General features: G+C 34.3%; 1 long non-coding RNA gene across 1 annotated transcript in view; it reads right to left on the reverse strand.

Moving 5' to 3' along the window:
* LOC145249499 (uncharacterized) overlaps window positions 1-18,872 on the reverse strand; it is a 30,903-nt gene extending 12,031 nt beyond the window's left edge. The window contains exon 1 of the long non-coding RNA XR_013863540.1: window positions 17,089-18,872. This is a non-coding gene — a long non-coding RNA (uncharacterized LOC145249499). The remainder of the gene's footprint in view (window positions 1-17,088) is intronic.
* Between the last annotated feature and the right edge of the window lie 2,764 nt (window positions 18,873-21,636).

A 21,636-nucleotide genomic window follows, 5' to 3' on the forward strand; every position in this document is an offset into this window, starting at 1 on the left:
ATGTAATTTTACATTTGCAAAAATATGTGCACACGTTACATGGGGGGGGGGGGTTATGGTAATTGGAAAATTAAAAAAAATATATAAATCAATAAATAAATAAAACTATGGCGATTTTGCAATCAGAATCAGGAACTGCACCAGAATCAGGAATTTAGAATCGGTAATTGTATTGTTCAAAATATTGGAATTGTCCCATCATTAACAGCAACCGAGTCAAGAACATCACGTTGTTGTTGTTCTTGTTGTTTCATCGAAATACCAGTAGGTGCAGGTGAAACGTGAACAAATTCCGCAGAATCTTTCACGTTTTTTCTAATGGCTGGAAATACTTGATGCTTCGCCAAGACTATCAAGGATATTTTTTTTTATCGTGATGCCATCACTAGATGGGTTGCCTACTATGGCTTAAGAGAGGCCCATCAATCCTCGAGAGAAGGATAGATCGTGCCAGTTTCCCAACATGGTATTTTTACCTCGCGGTACATACAGCGCCTCGCCTTCCCAAATGGTCATCCATCTGGTGCTGAACAGGCTCAACGTTGCTTAACTTTGGTGATCTGGCAAGAACCGGTGTGTCAATATATATGATAACAATTATTGCTGCTACACAGTCTTTCCTCATCATTCGGGACAAGATCAAAGTGTAGTATCTGTTCTTCAGATGCTGCACTTCTATTTCTTGTTCTCTTTCGGTGGAGGAGAAATCCTTCACGACTGAGACAATTTTTTTTTTTGTACCTTTTCTCCACGTTAAAAAACGACCCTGGTGTCTAACTCTGTCCCGTGGGGAGGCATAGTAAATAGGTACACAGTCTTTCCTCATCCAGCTGCAGCGTAATGACAGATCCATAATTAGATGACTTTGCAACGTGAAATCTGACCAAATCTTACAGATTAGATCGGAGGATTTGCTGAAAGCATTACGTTTGAGCTAGCATAGATGTTATCACCAGATAATGTTATAGCAGAGACACTGATGCTGATAGCAGCAGTAGCAGCTGCATAGAGATATGCAAATGATCAAGTCGGCTGTGCAAAGTGACGTCACAGCAGAGACAAAAGGATGTGTTGCTGGAGAAGCGGGATGTTTGGGGAAGAGATGTTAGAGACATGATGAGAGGTGTATGTGTTTGAGATATGTGGGTGACGTCACAGCAGGGACAAAACGTCACACATGCCAGAGAAGGAGAAATTAATTGTTTAAATAGTTTTTTTTTTTAAATGCGCTGTTGGAAATACCAGATATAAAGGTTTTTGTTAAAAAAAAGAAAGAGTGAGTCGAGTTTCTTCCTTTTGTCTGTTTCAACGGAGTCTATAATGTGTTGGGTCTGTTAAAATGTAACGGCACATATAAAAAAAAGGTGTAGAACATTACAAAATCAGTTATGCGGATATAACAATGTGAAGCAATTTTTAATTGGGTTGTTTTATTTTATGGCGCGTTAACTAGTGTTGGGATGATTGATTGGAATCAGAATCGGGAAATTTTACGGGTATTGGAATCGGAAAAATTTGTGGCTATTTACAGATGCCAAAAAAATTATTATTTCAATTTCTTTTTTTATTTTAATTTAGTTTTAAAAAAAATATTCCACTGCTGGTAGTAATAATAAGATGATGAATATTTATTGATTTTTAGATCACCAGTAAAGCTAAAATCAATAGATCACCCCCATGGTCCACAAGAATATTTTTACGTTTGAGAAACATGTTTTTACAGTAATTGAAAAGAAAAAAAAAAAAAAACAAGAAATAATTCTATAGTTAAATATAAATAGATTTATAAAGAATCGGAATCAGTAATTGTATTGGAATCAGGAATTTAGTAAGGAATTGCACCGGAATCGAGAAAAATCTAGAAATCGTCCCATCACTAGTATCAACCCTTTTCGGGTTTTGGTTTATGGCAAATCAACTGTTTCGGGGTTATTTAATGTCGAATTCAGTCACTTGGAAAAAGGTTTATCATTCTTCAAATTCTTTATATCTTCAAATATGTATTTATGGCGCTTTGTTTTATTGTTTTGTAGAGGAAAATTGTTGTTTTGGGATTTGCAGAACAGGATTGAGTTTTGCAAAAGCAAAGGAAAAAACAATAACATCAATAAGAGGTTGATGTAGTTCGCTTGGAGCATTGTTTAGTGTGTATATAAAAGGAATTTATATTTATAGACGGAATGCAATACAGAGGTGTAACGAATAGACACAAATTGAAGCGAATTAAGATGTATAGCAATGGAATGTGCTATGCTGATCCACCTTTTATTAATACAATATGTATGTGTATTTTTTCTTATATTTTATATTTTTTATCAAGGCCCAAATGCGACTCGAGGATAAGGGTTAATAAATGCACAGTAGTCATTAGGACAATAGAATAATAATCATTAGTTGTGGAGATTTGGTGCAATTTGATTATTTAAGGAGACGGTTCAACAAGAATTTGTTTTCATTGAACTTGAAGACAATCATATTGTAGTCAGCTGGAAAGCAGGTCAATGAAACTGAGTTCCATAAGCAGGCAGTTCTAGAGAAAAAAGCTTTGTTGATGGCATCCATGTTTTTAGGTTTAGGCACAGATAGAGAGTGGAGGAAATTATTGGTAATGGTTTTAGTTAGACAAGTGTTTTTTTTGTGAAAATTTGGCAAAGAGGGACCATAGATTCGAGCTCAGACATTTGCGTCCTTACTTGTGTCAGCATGATCAGATGGATGTTCCATATTGTATAATATACTGCACATTTGAACTATACTCAAACGGATATCTAAGGAAGGAAAGTTTCCCGAAATATCATACAATACGGAAATTCCATCTAACCATGCTGATGCAAGTAAGAACACAATGTAAATCTAATATAAAATATAAAAACAAATTCTATAGAATTTTTCCAACATTAAATGGCCATGCCTATTTCTTTCTAAATATAATTTCTTGATTTTCTGAGGAGTATACATAATGTAAAAATTCAATATTGACATAACAATAATTGATTGTTTCTGAGTAATACCTCTGCATTCTATAAATTTCCTTTATATCAATGTTTGGTACTTTTGATGCCTTATATGAAGCCGGTATCTTCAAACAGCCTGATCTAGTAGCATCAGGATGAAGCATTCAGTCTCCTGGATAAACAACTGCAGAAGCATGTGAATCTTTGTCTTATGGTTGATTAATTGAGGAAGACTTCAAAAAAAAAAAAAATTTTACAGAGCAGGGTTTGGTAACAATTGATTCATTGAATCATATCACAAGCTTCTTCCCATCTGATATATTCATTGATATATGCTACATTGATCAGAAAGGGAGGTTGAAAAACATGACATTAGGGAAATAAATTTATCGAGTCATCCTTAATTTCATGAGCAGATCACAGTAAGAATAAACAAATGATTTGACAGATGTGAAAAACATTTCCATTTATCTAAAATAGTTTGTGTTAGGTCTGTGAGAATTATTATTAGCTGAAATCAGTTGCCTTTAAAACCGAAGTAAGCTTTATTTATTTAAGATGTGAGTTATTTCCTCATTTGATTTTTATAGATAGAGATAGATGTGTTGTATACTTCGATAAATCCAACATGTTATCCACTTTTATCAAAACCATAACAAGATATTCGGTATATCTTAGTCGTATTATTTGGATTCATCAGACTACTGTTCTCATCTTGAGGGTAATTTTCACAATGTTTTGATCGATGTAACCTCTGACCTTCTTCAGATGTATCTTGTCGAACTTGGGAATGTTTCTATCGAACTCGGGAACTTGGATGGAAATTTGAGCAGAGCCTTTTATTTACTTCACGGGGGGTAGCATGCTCTTGTTCCGTCAACCATGACTGGATAGAGGTCCTCAGTAAAAAAATACAATTGCAAATTACTTAGGACCTCTATCCAGTCATGGCTGACGGAACAAGAGCATACTACCCCCTGTGAAGTAAATAAAAGGTTCCACTCGAAATTCCATTCAAATTCCTGAGTTTGACAGAAACATTCCCAAATTCAACAGGATATACCTGAAGAAGGTCGGAGGTTACATCGACCAAAACATTGTGAAAATCACACTCAAGATGAGAACAGTAGTCTGAAGAATCCAAATAATACGAATAACCAATCCTCATCTCAAAAATTCAGAAACGCTATCTTAAATAGCGTTTGACTAAACCCTCTGTCTGGCAATATTTTCACCTGGCAACACTGGGTCTATACAGCTGGTATTAATATATAAATATCTATTTACCTAGACACTCAGAAATATTCAGGTCCGAAATGTTAATATTTGCAGCTGTTATGCCAATCCTGGATAAGTTATGAGGGAAAATCATTTGCGCTGATACGGGCATGTATGCAAACAACATCATCATTGCAAACGTGGTATTCAAGACAGAAGTCTCAGGCACAAAGCCAAGACAATAAGTGAAAAAATCTCAAGATAGCAACTGAACTGCGTTTTGAGTAATTCTTTAACCGGAAGGAAAAATACAGTGTGGACCTGCAGCACAGAATAAACAGAAAAAATCCCATATATATATATATATATATATATATATATATATATATATATATATATATATATATATAACTACTTCATTTACTCACATAAATTTAATATACGAAAGTATAGATTTATGCGTGAACTTTAAGTATTTACTTCAAAAGTGCTCAATACTTAGGTAGAGCTAGTTAGTAATTTATAAAATATATATGGCAATTAAGCTACACTGAATACGCCTGACGCATAAGCCTGACGAATCCTATAGTGGATGAAACGCAAAATATTCAGTGTAGCTTAATCGCCATATATATTTTATAAATTACTATATATATATATATATATATATATATATATAATTATTTCTACAGCCAAACAACGTTGCAGCTCAGAAGAGCCATGACAGCCAACAAACAGGAAGTCCAAGACTTTAGTTGTGCCCACATTAGCGCTCACCAGTTAGACATATCCGAATTCAGGATGTGAAACCCGAACCTCTTGCATGCAAGGCGAGTACTTTGCCAGATGAGCAAATGCGCCACACACAAGAAAGTTTATTAACTAACACAGATACAGCAAACTGCGGCAAAATCTGACTACTATCTGCATGCAACAGGCCCAGGTTTCAAATCTTGGATTTCCGGTTTATTAGCTGTCATGGCTTTTGTGAGCTGTGGCGTTGTTTGGCTGTGGAAATAATTATATAATCTCTCACATTCGGAAATATATATAGGGTGTTGTTCCAAAAGGAGAAGGTAGTTGTTGTAGGAGCTCTCAAGTATGAGAGCTCAAAGTGAAACAGAGTATAGAAAAAGGTTAAAAAAAAAATCCGACACAAACTTATAAATTTATTTCAACTCTGTGAGAGCCTCTGTTATATCTTTCAAGTCAACTCCCATTTCTTCTTGCTTCCAACCCGGCTCTTTTCTCAATCAAATTATTCCTTCTCTACCCTCTTCCTTATTTCATCCTTTTTCCCCTAATAAATACATAAAACAGCTGAAAGTTGATCACTTTTAAGTCAGCTCAGGATTTGACTAGTTCAACTTATCTGATGTGGTCCACTGGGTTGAAATAAATTTATAATGAGATTGGGTTAAGTTTGTGTTGGATATTTTATTTTAGCCCATTATATATATATATATATATATATATATATATATATATATATATTCTGCTTTCCCCTCTGACAATTTGGCCTGAGGAAGTTGCGCCTAGTTAAGACTCCAAATTATGTGTGAACACATAACAAAAGATTTATACGAAACTAGGATACCCGTCCCAGGACGGGTAAAAGTAATTCTTCAGATGGAATAGATGATTGAAACAAAGATGCTTGGATACTCTACACCAAGATTCCAAGAGGGCTGCTGAACTTCATTCTGATCATTTTTTTTTTTTATGTTCCCGAGTTTGAATCTGACGTAAGTGTAAAAGATTCATTTTAGTTTTAAAGAAATTGATATAATAACTTAACAACTTAAAAATATTGCTGAAATATTTTTTTTAAACTAAGAACCAGTTTTCTTTTGTGGATTATCAAAAAAATAAAAATAAAAAATAATAATTTGTATTACTATACAATACTGAGTAAATAAAAAACCAACACACACACACACACACACATACTTATGAGAATATAAATATTAGTGTTGGGGCGATTAATCGGAATTGTTGTAATGAGCCCTAATTTATAATTAATGGAACAAGTCACACTTTCTCTTGCCTCCTCTCACTATATTGATATTAAACCACCCTCTAATATTTCTTAACATCTCTCTGAGCCATCTAATTTAATATGTTATGGTTTAAATTTTTTCAGCATTTTATTTATAATCACTATTATATATGACTCATATACGATGATGCACCAGATAATCATATTTTCATTTGTTCTTTTTTGTGTGGAGGCGGGATTTAGAAAGAATCTTTTTTAATATTTTTCATGATATTTCTTATATTGCCTTGGGCAAAGCCGAGGTACGGGTCCTGCTAGTGATAAAATAAGTGTATAATAATAAATCCCTATTTACTAGTCTCTGCACAAAGACAGATTTAGACACAAGATCACTTTTTAATGCGATGGAAAATCAAGCTTCTCATAAAGAGGCACTCTGGATTGGGACAGAAATGAAAATTATCATGGTCTAGGACTTCTCCTTCATTCACGTAAAACTGAACAGATACCACACTTTGCTTTTAGCCAAAGTACGAAGGGGCGTTCCAAAGCAATGCCTCCTATTTTTATTCCGCCCGAATGGATCAGAGGGGATTGCAAATTGCATTATTACAATGACTGAACTTATGCACTCATAACTTGAAAAATTAATTTCTCTCTTGCAGATACTGACAGTGTAGGACTCTAAGAAAGCAACCTCTGTCATGGAGTGCACCGGAAGCAGAGGTGTGTCATTGAATTCCTAGCAAAAATGTATTGAGAATGGTGGTGACTCTGTAGAAAAAAAAATTCTGGAGCACAGAAGGTCGCTCATTTTAGTAGTGTGACTCCTTCCTTTTTAACTCTTTAACTTAAGTTAAAAAAAATAATAATAATAGGCTTCACTTTTGGAACAACCTTCGTATGACAAAGCACGCTCCAGACGCCCATGCACAGCCATCGTTCATCACAGGCAAAAGTGCATTGAGAATTGTAGTGACTATGTAGACAAATAAATTCTGAAGTACAAAAGGTTGCTCGTTTTAATGGTATGTCTCTCATCTTAGTGAGTTCAAATGATAATAGTAATATCATAACATAGAAGTAAAAAAAAACAAAAAAAAACTATCATTTTTAATTATGGAAGAAGACCATCAAAACAGATATAATACATTAGAATTTTTTGTATTGAAATCAAACTAGAATAGATAGTTGGTATATACATATATAATTATATATATATATATATATATATATATATATATAATCTATAAATATAAAAGCGAAAATGTATGTATGTTTCTATGTGTGTTCGCTTTTTCTGTGTGTCTACAAAAGGCTTCTTTCAGAGAAGCGGTCGCTCGCTTCACAACTTTTTAAAACTTTTTATATCACATATAAATCCTAATATCTCACAGTTAACAACGAAGCTCACCTGTCTATTTAATTTGCTCGATTTCGGGAAGATAAATATTCAATATTTGTCGCTCGCCGCATGTGGGTTAGTCTTTTTCCTATAACATCTTGGGGGCGAGGAAAAAAAGCATTCAGCAGTAAATGAAATCCCACAGTCAAACTTGACCTCATTAAAACGAGCACCTGCTAAATCCAAGTAATTAAATAAATTCAAACGTGTTTCTGTAAGCATGTCGCGGTGGGTCAATGGTTAACATCGCACGTTTTTTTTTTCACAACTTTGCCTCAAGGGTTCGGGTTCAATCCTCATACTTACTTTTTTTTTTAACCCCCCCCCCCACACCTCCAAACACCCGGGCAACGCTGGGTACCCCTCGCTAGTATATATATAAGTGGTGAATCCTTTGTGTATATATATATATATATATATATATATATATATACATATATATATATATATATGAGAATGTGTGTGTGAGGATGATACTCAACAAATTTTTGATCTACAGATGTAAAATTTGGTATATAGGGTATTCAGACATGTGGAAAACTTTTTAATCAGTTTTCATCCGGAAAAAAGAGCTGCTAAGGGGTCAAAAATGAAAAATTGGTACTGGGGGGGGGGTCATCGGATTTTTATCTGTCAATTGTCTCACGACTGCACATGTGTGAATCATTCATATGACAATTTCCTTATGTAAAGAATAAGTAGGTTTGAAAACACCTTTTAAAGATCCTAGCAAGCTTGTCTAATTGTTATCATACTTGACTCACTGTATTAAGGTTTTGGTTTCTTAGTGTACTTTTTTTTTTTTTTTTTAACTTACAAGAAGTGAACTGTTTAGAAAAAACAACACTCGCAGGCATATGTTTCAGTTTCTGCATGAATTAAAATATGATATTCATGCATATTTTATGACCAGCCAACGCCGGGCGGCATGCTAGTATATACTCCTATAAATTTGTTGCTTTTTTTATGTACTAATATTCATATTAAAAACCCTTTTTTCTATTTATTTAAAAACAAAATACAACTTTGTTATATATGGGTCGTGGAATTGCATTCATCTGCAAAAGATCTAGCTAATTTGCATATTCTTTTAAACATTCATTTTAATTAATTCCCTATTAGTTTTTTCGGTTTTCTTATGAAATGATCATCTTTAGTTAATTATTACATGTAATTATATTCATGCAGATATTCTACATGATTTATACTTGCGAAATATTTGCGTAAAATGTTTACAATAAACACAAACCTCTATCTATATACATTTATGTATGCATATATATATTTGTTTAAAATATTTTACCTACCAAACTCCATCAGTTTTTGGTCTACAGACATGAAACTTAATATATAGGATATTCGAACCTATACAAAACAGGGAAAATCAGTGCAAAAGTGTGAAAATTAAAAACATGGAATTTGCCAAGTGAAGGTTGAACGACGGCATTATGAACATGTATGGTTAACGTAATAGCTATTGGCTCATATTTTAATTTTTAGTCTTGCAGCAACCATTTCTTCATAGCTCAGGCATTAACATCAAAGAAAAAGTAAATGGTAAACTAAACGTTTTGGTTTCAATTCTCGGTGGTGACGAACAAGTCATTTTTTAAAACCTTTTTAAATCATTACTATATATTGGGTCCAAAATAAAATTAATAATAAATATGAAATCTGCAATTATCAAAATATCATATTTAAGCATATTTTACAACTGGGCAATGCCGGGCAGCCTGCTAGTATATATACAAGTACATATTATTAAATTATATTGAAGGTAAGCTATAAATAAAAGCAAACAAAAAAATCGTTTGAATTTCAGCTCTACTCAAAGTGAAAGAAATCTCCAAACAAGAATATATGATGTTTCTGAAGAAGGTCGGAGGTTACATTGATTGAAATGTTGTGAAAAAAGGCACTCAAGGTGAGAACAGTAGTCAGAATGATCCAAATATATTTTGTAAAATAATATAAGTACGAAAATATATTCATAGCAATTAAGTGTGGACATAAGTGTTTTTAAGTGCACTGTTCTATTTATCCTTAAGATATTGTCACACAGAAACCATAATCCACAGTGCTGAGTATCTTGGATAGAGCAGATAGTGAAACGAAAGTGCTTAACATTCTAGATAGAGCATACATGTTTAAAGGTTGCATTGTCTGGGAAAAAAACCAACATCAATATGCTTTGTTATATCATTTCATACAGGAAAATCTACTTGGCATTGCTCAGGACACAAAGTCGTATATAGTGATCAAAAAGTGATCAATATCCTAATAATAGCAGGTGTGTTCAAACACAACTTCATTTCTTCTATTTATTTCATATGGCCTCAGAAAACGCCAGGTAGCCCTGATAGTTTATTTTGAAATGGCAATTGTCTGTGTATATGCCCAGCTAAAACTCTAAAACTACAAAATAAACACCTATAAAGTCAGTATTTTCTTGATCAGCGTTGCCCCATGTTAACAATATCTAAAATTACAAAAATATTCGTTCTTTGACCTTCACCGGGCACAGATTTTGTCAGGATTTGATGTACTTGCAACTTGATTTTTTTTCAATGAGTTATTTCCCTTATGCCAATTCATTCCTTAAGGAATAAGAAAAAGTGTGTAAGTATATGTCCAGAGAGAGAAATAAGCGGAGCAGAGAAGAAAGGGGGGGGGGGCGGTGGAGAAAGGGAAACAAGGGCAGGGATAGATAGAAGTTTTAATAGAAATATGTGACACTTTTGTCCCAGGTAACCCTACTGGTCCTTAAGCAATTTAATAAGATTGCCTTCACCCCAACTGAAATGCACAGTTCTCATCTTGAGGAAGCACATTGCTTTGAAAAATGATTGGATCATTCTATTACTCTAGAAAGTATCTCACTTTCGACACAATCCTCTACTTGTAACACAAGAGCCAAATATGTCCTAAGATGGAATACTGTTGCCACATCTAGGGAGGAGCTGCTGAAAGTATTCTTTCCTTTTTTAAGAGAATATAAAACCGGCTTTGCAATCTAGTGGGCGAGGACCTTTTCTCATCTTTACTTCCTCTTATTCATAGAAGTAACATCATGAGTCTGTCTCTGCTCTATCATTATTTTCATGACTGGTTCTCGACTGAGATTCAGTCTATGGTTCATCTGTAAGATATTCGCAACTAGCACTCGTCTAGCTACACCAACTGTCAACAATTTCTCTGAGATTCAATCTATGGTTCCCACATGCATAATCCTTGCCAGTAAAAGCGATTATCTACGTTAGTATATAAGTGTACATGCATATAAAGTGTCTCTGTGTTTCTACATTAAACAGTATAAGATAAGCACCTTGACATGCTTCTGGGACTAACTTTCACTCCGGACCTGAAATCAAAGACTTACATCGAATCTGTTACCAAAATCATTGAAAAAAAATGGTTGGATCATTCTATCGCTCCAGAAACTCCTGATGCAATCATCTACGTATGCAAGAACCAAATACATATCAAGACGGAGTACTGTTGCCACATCTGGAAAGGAGCTGCTAAAAGTACCTTTTCCTACCTTGATAGGGTAAAAAACCATCTTCAAAATCTAGTGGGCAAGGACATTTTCCCCTCCCTACTTCCTCACAAAAGAGACGTTGTGAGTCTATTTCTGCTCTGTAGTTATTTTCATGGTAAGTGCTCGACTAAGCTTCAATCTATGCCCCCCCCCCGTAAAACATTCATAGCAAATATTCATCCAACTACAACTGCTTACAATTTCCCTCACTCTGTATCCATCTAAAACTAAACGAAACTTCCACAAGCAGAGCTCATTTCCTAGAATCGTCCGTCTATGAAGCACAATACCGTGGGGCTGTTTCCCAGCTGACTATAACATGCTCGTTTTCAAATTTAATGTAAATAAGCCACCTTCTTATGTAATTAAACCCTAGCCCGGTCCCATCATCACTAATCATCATAGTTTGTTTTTTTTTAATTCCATTTTTACCCTAAACAAGACACAGTGCCATTTGAACATAGGGGGCTACTATCTGGGACATAAACTGCAGGAAATAATATGTAGGGAGTTGAGCAGCAAGATGTCTGTTTACATTACACTTGAACTTCTGCATGTCAGTACAGTCGGAAAAGTAGGAACCCTGAAAGGGAATTCCAAAGTTTACCAGTATTGGGGAAGAAACTATTAGAGTAGAAGGCTTTCTTACATCTAGGGGTCTCTACTGTGTAGGGGTGTGATTTTGCTGCTTGTCGGGTTTGTCGGGAGTATTTACGTTGAGAGGGTACAAGGCTTGTAGTTCGTTGGAGCATCTATCATGAAAATACTTGTAAAACAGGCAGAGAGATGCAACATTTCTTTGACGGAATAGAGGCTAGCCTAGCTAACAGTTCGGCAGCTCGCAATCAGGCTAGCTTTGGTGCTGTGAGAGGTCATGTTGGTGATGTTCTCAATGTACGACTAAATAAAGTAGTCCAGCGGGTTAGATTGGTAGAGAATGTGGGGCCAGTTAGAGAAGAGTACAAAGTTGTAGCATTCCATCTGAAACCAAGCCTGGGTCTCTCTGGACTTGTGGGCCAGCTGCCAGCTGATTGCACTAGGGAATCACCACATCCAAGTACACTTTGGTGTTGATTTTGAAAATGTCTGTGTCCTCAAACATTGAATATCTTGAGGATGCTGGCAATGGTCCTGTTGTCATAATTTGGATCATTAGAGAGCATGAGTTGTACAGTGACGCATCTCCGACCTCGCTCATTGAACATTATGTCATAATAGAAGGCTCCTGTCATACTTGGGATTTCTACACAACCGGCCAACTAGTAGATGGTCTGCAACAAAAAAAAACGTTTTCATCAAATGGAAATGGAATTATGTCGTCTTTTGTAGGGCAACAATTTTACCATTCGACGCTGCATTAGGTTTCAAAGTTTGATTCTGACTAGCCAATTTCCAGTTGTTATTAATGTAGCATGTTATTTGAAGTATAATAACGTACTTCACTTCAGTATATTTTTAAAATTATCTAATCCTACCTGGATACCTGGTGATATGGACATATGTTTTAGTTATGACTGAAAAATCCAAATTAGCAAGGAGAATAACTCACATTTTTATTCTGAAAAATATGTAAACAGTTGTCTCCCTTTCAACTAAAATTGTATTTACCTTTTGTTTATAAGTTAAAAAAAAATATGCAATCAAATAAAAATTCTAAATAAGTAAAATATATTAAGTTACCTTGTAAGATTTTAAAAGGTGGACCTAAATAACATTTAAGCTGATGCATTAAACTTTGATTCTGACTAGTCAATTTATAGTTGGCTCATGTTATCTGCAAGATAACGGCCTAGTCTCTGCACGAGAAAAAGAATAGCTTTCTTCACCTCCCACTCCTCCTCTCTATGTCTTTCTGCATCTATGACTATGATTACGACAATTTCTTGTTGAAATACAGGATGGAAGGATAAAAATGCCCTAAAGAAAACAACACTACGGATTTATTTTGAAACTTTTATTGCAAAAATCAATCCAGGTAAATTGATTATGTAATAAGTCTGACATATATTCAATGTAGCCGCCTTCAGCCTCAATCAACATTTCGATACGGGTCCAGAACTGGAAGCATGCCATTTCCACAAGCGCCGGTGGGAGCTCAGTGAATACTCGGTGATCAGGCTGGTTTTGATGTTGTGGGAGGGCATCTTCTTGACATATGATTAAACGAAGTAGTCCAGTGGGTTCAGGAGAGGAGGGGGCCAGTGAGAGAAAGGTACAAAGTCGAAGTACTCCTTCTGAAGTCAAACCTGGATCTTTTTGAACTTGTGGGCCAACGCTGAGTCCTGCTGCTAAACTCAGGGTCTGCCAGCAGCCACCTGATTGCACTAAGGGATCACCACACTCTTCAGCACATCCAGGTACACTTTGGTGTTGACTTCCAAGTTGATTTAGAAAATGCGAGGTAGCATGATGTGGCCCTTACTTGAATTATTCGTGGCAATCCAACGATGCATTTTGAGGGTGCTGGCAATGGTCCTGTTGTCATAACTTGGATCGATAGAGAGCATGAGTTGTAAAGCAGCACATCTCCGATCTTGTTTGTTGAACATTGTGTCACTTTCAGACATGATAGATGGCTCCTATTGCTCTTGGGATTTGTACACAGTAGAATAGTAGATGATCAGCAACAAAAAAAAGAAAACCGGTTTTCATCAAACGGAAATGGAATCAATATTCTAGGGCGACAATTTTATTGTTCCACCTTGTATATGTTAATATAGTTTGGTGTACAGTATTCATGCGTAAACTAATTAACTAATTTTGGAACACAGACATTAAATATAAGGGTGACTACTATGTTTTTTGCTTTTTTTTGGGAGTCACTACTAATCAAGCCCCAAAGGCCACTCGAGGATAAGGGTTAATGAATGTAAGATCGTAGTGTAGCAATCGTTAATGGTGTAAATTGAGTAGAATTTGATTTTTTATGAGGATGGCTTAACAAGAATTTGTTTACAATAGATTTGAAGGTTATTATGTTGTATTCAACCGGGAAGCAGACGAGTGGAACAGTCAAATTCTGCCCAAATTACACCATTAATGATTATTACATTACCACCTTATTCATTAACCCCTATCCTCAAGTGGCCTTCGGGCCTTGATAAGTGGTAACTTCCAAGTAAAAAGTAAAAATGAAAATAAAAAAATGGGGATTGCGCAGTGAAGGCAACAAAAAAAAAAAAAGATAAAAAAAATCAAATATACATATATATAAATGTTTCAAAAACAATAAAAGTTACTTTTCTACCTACCTGGCAAATTTTTGTTGTGTTTTTAAGCAGTTTAAAATATTCTTTATTTCATCACAAATATTCACTTTTTTTTTTGACAACCAACAAGATGGCTGCCAACAATCTTTTTGTTTTCCCTGTCAGTGGCCATCTTGTTGGCTACTAACTCGTAAAAAGTGAATATTTGCTATAAGAAAAAAAAAAAAGAATTATTTAAAACTACTTAAAAACACAAAAATTCATTTGGTAGGCAGAAAAGTAATTTTTATTGACTGTGGCAGCATTTATTTATTGTATATTTGTTTTGTTTTTTTACTTACGGCATAATCACATTGATTCCTGCTACTACTATTGAAGTTAAGCTAGATTGAGCCTGATCAGTACTAAATGGGTGACCATGCGGGGATACCTGGTGCTGTATATGCTCTCCACTTACCTTGGTATTGTTTCCAGTCATCCTGGACTTCTATCTGTCACCAGCATCACACTGTCAATTTAGGAGAGGTGTGGTTGGAGATTGTGCAACCTTTGCTTCACAGTAACATGCACAGCTACCCTTGTACAGGGCATACATTGTCTTTCAAGACAGAATGGAGGTGATAAATTTTATTTTTAAACCCTATTTTTTTGTTTGTTGGTCTTCCTTCACAATCCGTCGAAAGGATTATTTATTCAATTATATGATCATCCAGTGACTGCAAGGTCAAAGAGTGTGTATGGGAGAGAGAGAGAGAGAGAGAGTTACTTATGCTTTAAGTACATTGCTTAATTATATTAATTTTTCTTTAATTGATCTATTACGATTAATTTTCTTTACCAGAATAATCCGATCAGTCTACGAACAAGTAACTTTTGGTTTATAGTCAGACGGAGGATATATGGATTCCTAGATTTCCCAAGAATATAGGAATTTGTACTGGGGCTAAATCCTTGGTTACATCATATGAAAAACTCGAAAAAATATAATTTATGCCTCTTTGGAAAACACAGGGGATGATAATGACTAAGTCAAACAATCCGTGGAAAGGAGTACCCCACCCTCTACATCTGTCTGATACCCAATGAAAATGAAGGTTCAGGTCACCTTCAATTATGGTTGATCCATTTATATATATATTTTTTGAAGAGTCTGTATTATATATAAGAATTTTAATGAAATGGTTCATTCAAACACAAATAGCAGTGTTTAATATTAACTACAACATATCTGAGTATATAATACATGCATGGGCAACCTAAAGCCTGTAGGCCAAATCTGGCCCATAAAGGCTGTCTATATGGCCCACACATGAACAAAGGTTGACCATGCATAGTGGATTAGAGAGTGAGAAAGTGCAAAATAGGCATGAGTACAGTATTTATCCTGGAGAAGCCCACTTTAAAACAGACACATAGCAAAGGGACGCTTGTAGTAGAGCAAGGGTTAACAAGAAACACAAGCCGTTTGTTCAAGAGTTCAAATCTTAATCAGAGTTCCTTTGTTGTGGGCATGTACGAACAAGAATAAACTGAGACATGATAAAAACTCCACAATGATACAATATTAATAAAAACTGATCCAACTCCTTAAAAGTTGAAAATATTTAATGATTCAATTAACATTAAAATTATTTTAAGTGAATATAGTTTCATCCATTATTTGTATTGTTCAGACCATGGTAAATGTGTAGATAGAGCCATCTAGAAAGAAAACGGCTGTTCTTATCTTGAATTTTGTTCCCATAATGTTTTGACTGATGTAACCTTCGACCTTCTTCAGGCGTATCTTTATGATGGTGAATAGTGGAAAGACTGCTTTTGTTCTTTTTTCCCAACAAAACATAATCATTAGAATTCAAAATGTTTGGTGCGTTTATGAAATGAAAAGAACATTGAGTTGTTTCTATTTTCATATGGATTGAGGTCCGATTTGATATAATTTTTCTTAATTTTTTTAGATGAGGATTGATAATATGTATTTTTTGGACTACTATTCTCATTCTGACAAATGATAGATTCAGTTAACATTAAAATTAGTTCAGGAAAATATAGTTTTATGAATTATTCAGATGACGGTTGTGTGTAGACACAGCGGCCTAGAAAGAAAATAGCCGCTGAGTTCCTAGAATACATCCAACAAATCTTGTAAATGATGTTTATGACAATGATTTCATGCGGACTGAAGAAATAAGTAATTATGAAGCTGACAATTTTGAAATGATTCAGTGGATTGTCATGCATCAGTTAAGCGCTGATTCTTGGAAATGGGTACTTATGCAGAATACTGACCATGTTATTAGTAAGATTTCCACAGTTTGACAGAGAGATTGCCAGAGTTCAACAAAAAGATTGCTAAAGTTTGACAGAAAGATTGCCAGAGTTTGGCAAAAAGATAGCTAGAGTTCGGCAGAAAGATTCCCATAGTTTGATAGAAAGTTTCCCAGAGTTTGACAAAGGGATTTCAAGAGTTTGACAAAAAGATTCCCAGAGTTTGACAAAAAGATTCCCACAGTTCGACAGAAAGATTGCAAGATTTCGACAGAAAGATTGCAAGATTTCAACAAAAAGTTTCCCAGAGTTTGACAGAAAGTTTCCTTGAGTTTGATAAGATACACCTGAAGGAGGTTACATCAACTGGGACACTGAAAAAAAAAACACTCAAGATGAGAACAGTAGTCCGAATGTGTATAAACAGACATGTTGGGATACGTCAGGCAATAAACCCTCAAATATCCTACGAGGATTCATCTATGAGAACTTACCTGGATCATTCCTCAAAGAAATGTTTCAGAAAAAGAAAGCAAATTTCTTCACATAGAAAAGCTGTATGAGAGTGGTAAACGTTCTTATTTGGATATGTGGATTAAACCTTTTGAAAATGCATGGAATATAGAGAGTTCCAAGAAAATACTTGGAACATAAGAGTTCTAGGGAAATGCATAGGATGTATAGAGTTCCAGAGATGTGTGTGGAAATGTTAAGAGTTCAAGGGAAATGTGTGGAACATAGAGTATTCCTGGAAAATGTGGAAGATGTAAAGGATTCTGGGGAAATACATAGGACGCAGAGTTCTAGGGAAAAGCAAAGGGCGTAGAGATTAATAGGAAAGGTGAAGAATCCGCGGACATGAATGGAATGCAGAGAATTTTGGGAAATTCTTCTGAAATCTTTTCGAAATTATGAGTCTTTCAGTTGCACTTTGATTAGTTAATGCAGATTTTTTTTTTTTTTTCCAATCATTGCTTTTGCAGTTTCATACATAGAAACCTTATGAATAAATTTGTTATAATAGAACTTATCTTTGAGCAGTGACAACAATCTGTGGTTTCAGGGTGAAACTGTTGCGGAAATTTCAAAATTGCAGAGATCTGTAAACAAAACAGATGCCAACATTCTATTAAATAATAAAAAAATAAAAAGAAATTTTCTTTTAAATAATTTTCAAAACTTACCACTTGCTTACGTTTATAGTTTCTCACATGTCATTATTTTCCAGCACTGTCCAAGTCACAAGTTTTTCAGGAATGCAGAATAATTTCTTTACACATATTATTATTCATCGGACTACTGCTCTCATCTTGAGTGTGATTTTTCATGTTTCGGTCGATGTAACCTCAGACCTTCTTCAGGTGCATTTTGTCGAACTCGGGAATTTGGACGGAATTTTAAGCGGAACCCTTTATTTATTTCATGAAAAGCTGTAGCACGCGAAGAGACCGAAAAGTCAGGCATAGCTGACCATATTATTGGAAATTGGTTTTGATTGATTGGGGAAACATTCCTGAGTTCAACAAGATACACCTGAAGAAGGTCGGAGGTTACATCGACCGAAACGTTGTGAAAATTACACTCAAGATGAGAACAGTATTCTGATGAATAATAATACATATAACCAATCCTCATCTCAAAAATTCAGAAACGTCATAATTTCTTTGTCTAAAAATGAGTTACTTAAACACTTATGATATAACATTAAAACAAGCATGAAATAAATAACTTTATTCGCTCTCTCTCTACATATATCTACCATTATAGAAAAGGAATGTTTTCTGTATGTCTCTGAGTTCATTCCCTATGGACTTTAAAATGGCTAGACCGAGTTTTATGAACTTTTACACAAATCTACCTTATGTATTTAGAAGTGTTCTGGGATAGGCTTTGTATTGGAATGCCTTTGATAAGGATCGATAATCGAAATAATTCGATGAAAGAAGAAACAGGCGATTTTGATCAAAGTTAACACCTTACACAGCCTAACATCACAAGTGCATTTAAGAAGTTTTATTACCACACAAGCTGAAAGGTCTGACATATAGGATCAACAGTAGGTTCTTTGGTATGACAGGGGTGAGTTTGAAATGTTTTTGTTTAGAGCACAATTGAAGCATGATACTTGGCCTTTGTATTTAAACTTTAATCCTGGCCATTGCAATGTCTACTACAATGTGGACTAAGTCACTGTGAGGAGGTATGTGAGGCTGCCTCCCGGTGCACCATGTTGAGTTCTGATAGAGCAGGCAATGAATCGATTTTATTGCAAAAAAAAAAAAAATGGACGATTTTACTGATTTCGATGACAATAAAAATATTGGAGTGTGAAACATTCACTGATCATAATTCAATCTCGGGCAACATCAGGTCTCCCTGCTAATATATATATATATATATATATATATATATACACACATACAAGTTAGAAAAAAGAAGGCAATTAAGCTATACAGAATATTCCACATTTCATCCCTGTGAGAATTCGTCAGGCTTTGCCAGGAATTGCATAAGCTGGACAAATTCTCACGAGGATGAAACGCAGAATATTCTGTGTAACTTAATTGCCATATATATTTTAATAACTTACTACCAAGCTCTATCTATGTATTGAGCACTGTTTAAGTAAATACTGAAAATTTACGCATAAAATTATATCGTTGCATATTAATTTGCATGATTAAATGAAGTAGTCATATATATATATATATATATATATATATATATATATATATATATATATAAGAGGTTAATGTACTTTGTTGAATCATTGTCTAGTATGTATATAGAAGGCAATACAAGGCGGAAGTGTAATGGATGGATACAAACTAAAGTAAATTAAAATATATAAGTATATATGTAGAAGTAGCTATGCAGATTCACTTTTTATTAATACAAAACATGTTTTTTTTATAAACTTTTGACATTGCTCTGTTCTTACATGTGTCACTGTGATCTGATGGAAGTTCCATATTGTATGATATTTCGGGGAAAATTGCCCTTCTTCAGATTTGTGTTTGACTTTAGTTTAAATGTGCATACAGGGCTGTTCATTATATATATATATATATATATATATATATATATAGTCTTGGAAGTTTTTTAACCTTTTAAACTATACAAAAAAACTTATTTTTTTAAATATTTTTTTCTATTCGTTAGAAAACTATTTAGTCAGTAAATCATTTAATCACCTGCAATCACTGCATTAACTTGCTCTAGCTCGAATTCACTATAGTACTAATGTTAATTTAAGGGATCATCAGTTGTTTACCATGATATATATGTATATATATATATATATATATATATATATATATATAAATATATGTGCACAAATACATACATATACACACACATATATATATATATATATATATATATATATAAATATATGTGCACAAATACATACATATACACACACATATATATATATATATATATACACACACACACATATATATATATATATATTTTGGAACAGTTTGAAATTGCAAATAATTCATTTCGTTCAACGAATCAAAATACTTTACTGATATTTTTGGAATCTGTATTTTGTTACTTAATTTTAATGTCTTATTCCGGGATTCTACTGTGTGTGTGTATATATATATATATATATATGAACTATTTGATTATGTAATCAAATTTCAACTCTCCTAATTTCCCCTCAATAGATTATCCAAGTCTTCAAACCAACTTATTCTTAATATAAGCAATGTCATGTGATCACTTCACGCATGCACATTCGTGAAACAATTGACAAATAAAAACCTGATGAGCCCCCCCACCCCAGATACCAATTTTGCAATTTTGACCCCTTAGTAGCCTTTTTGTCTGGTCATAAAATACACATAAATATTATATTTTAATTAATGTAGATTTCTTAGTTATTGTAAACAGAATACTGTAGGTATTAAACGTAACATTAAATTCCTTAAAAAAAAAAAAAAAATGAAGTAAAAAAACAGAAAAGCAACTGAGACATGAATGCGAGCATTTTTTTTTTTTTTTATCTAAACAGTTCACTTCCGGTAAGTAAAAAAAAAATACTTAAGCTACAATCGAAACCAAAACCTAAACACCTTGAGTCAAGTATGATAACCATTAGACCAGCTTGACACGCCTTTACAAAGTGTTTTCAAGCCTACTTATTCTGAACATACAGACGTGCATGTGCATTTGTGAAACAATTGACAAACAGATGAAAATCTGATCGTTCCCGAGTACCATTTTTTCCAATTTTGACCCCTCCCCCATCAGCACTTTTAACGGATGAAAACAGATTAAAAAGTTTTCCATGTGCCTGAATACCCTATATACAAAACTTCAAGTCTGTAGATCAAAAAGTCGTTGAGTATATAGGTTGAGAAGTGGCCCTCCACACATTCTCACTTTTATAAATATATAGAAAAAGAAATTAAATTTTGTGGCCAAAGGAATAGAGACGCTATGGCGCTACCATCTTGAAAACAAGGAAACTAACTCCAACTAATTCAAACTTGTGCGATTTTCAACATGGGGACATTAGAAAAACTCCAAATTTACTTAAAATGATTTTTTTAAATAAAGATATGTATACTTGATAAATTTACGTGATTTTTGGAATACGATATTTTCTTTCCATTACGAATGCATACATCATACAAATTTTTCTGTACTTTTATTTTTAATATAGTGTGATTCTGGTAAAGCACCCTTAGTTTTAGTCCCTGCTAAAAATCGAGCACAGCACGTATTCCGTTTTTTGGATTCAACGATCACGCATATTAACCTATTCGAGTCATTGCTTGGTGTCTACGTCACGATACCTCATGGAAAACGGTGTCAGCTAATTCGGTGACTCCGCTCCGCGAAATTATTACATTCCACGATTTCTTGTTTGTTCAATTTCATTTTCGCACAATTTTCTGAAACACTCGTCTAGCTGAAAACACTATCAATAATTCCCCCCACTCGTTATCTGTGCCTAAACCTAAACGTAGATTTCATGAACAAGGCTTCTTTCTTAGAACTGCACGCCTGTGGAGTTGTCTTCCGTT

Source organism: Euprymna scolopes, chromosome 28, assembly GCF_053919585.1.
Source record: "Euprymna scolopes isolate OS-2025 chromosome 28, ASM5391958v1, whole genome shotgun sequence".
Lineage (NCBI taxonomy): Eukaryota > Metazoa > Mollusca > Cephalopoda > Sepiida > Sepiolidae > Euprymna > Euprymna scolopes.